Source organism: Carlito syrichta, unplaced genomic scaffold (genome assembly GCF_000164805.1).
Source record: "Carlito syrichta isolate Samal-C Ts95f unplaced genomic scaffold, Tarsius_syrichta-2.0.1 Scaffold92694, whole genome shotgun sequence".
In the NCBI taxonomy this organism is placed as follows: Eukaryota; Metazoa; Chordata; class Mammalia; order Primates; family Tarsiidae; genus Carlito; species Carlito syrichta.
Window position 1 is genome coordinate 25,547 of NW_007036790.1, and position 1,191 is coordinate 26,737.

General features: G+C 53.1%; 1 protein-coding gene across 1 annotated transcript in view; it reads right to left on the reverse strand.

Moving 5' to 3' along the window:
- The window catches only part of TNFSF14 (TNF superfamily member 14), a gene marked incomplete at its 5' end in the record, with an annotated part of 5,074 nt that overhangs the window by 3,047 nt on the left and 836 nt on the right, over positions 1-1,191 (reverse strand). The window lies entirely within an intron of this gene.

The following is a 1,191-nucleotide window of genomic DNA, read 5'->3' on the forward strand; positions in this document are numbered from 1 at the left end:
AAAAAAAAAAATACACAGGCTGGGCATGAAGGCTCCCAACACTTTGGGAGGCTGAGAAGGGAGGATTGCTTGAGGCCAGAAGTTTGAGACCAGCCTGGTCAACATGGCAAGAGCCTATCTCTCTAAAAAAAAAGAAAAACCTGAACATTCTGACAGCTGGACACATGGACCCCAACCTGAGGACAGGGACGCCAGATGCATGGCGCAGACTTCCACACACACATGACATGTTGACATGACACAGGTAGACTCAGGCATGGTCAATGGATCCAGGTACATCTAAAGACACAGAGACCCAGAGACACACAACACTCATGCACAGGTTGTCAACAGGCGTGTGCATGGGCATGTGAAGACATGTACACACATCCACATGGGTACATGGACACGGACATGTGGCCACCAGATCCAGACACAAGGAGAAAGGACAGGGAGAGTAGGACCAGGTGGGCATGGTGTGGGCCACACATAGACCCAGGCTGTGGTGCTCACGCACACACACACACATACACACACATACACACACACACACACACACACACACACACACCCCGACAGGCATTCACATCCGTGCCCTGTTGGAAACACCCTGAGAGAGATCCCCAGACAAACAAGATTCGTGACAGTCCCAATGACAGCAATAAGGGCATAACTAAAATCATAGCAATGCTAGAAAGTCGATTCCGACTGGTGGAGCACTCGCTGTGGGTTTTTTGGTTGGTTGGTTTTATTTCTCATTTTATAGAGACAGAGTCTCCCTATGTTGCCCAGGCTGGTCTCGAACTCCTGGCCTCAAGCAGTCCTCCTGCCTCAGTCTCCCAAAGTGCCGGGACTACAGGGCATGAGCCACTGCACCGGGCCTGCTTGTTGGCTTTTTTTTTTTTTTTTTGAAGTTGGAGTCTCACTCTGTCGCCCAGACTGGAGTGCAGTGGCGGCTCCTGACCACCGCAGCCTCGACCTGCTGGGCTCCGGCGATCCTTCCGCCTCAGCCTTCCAACTAGCTGGAACTACAGGTGTGCGCTACTACGCCCGGCTAGTTTTTGATTTACTGACCCCAGGCGGGTCTCGAACCCACGGGCTCAGGCAAGCCACTCCCCTCAGCCTCCCAAAGGTGCGGGATGACAGGCTGAGCCACCGAGCCCGGCATGCTTGTTGGTTTTACAGACGAGCTCTCACTATGTTGCCCAGGCT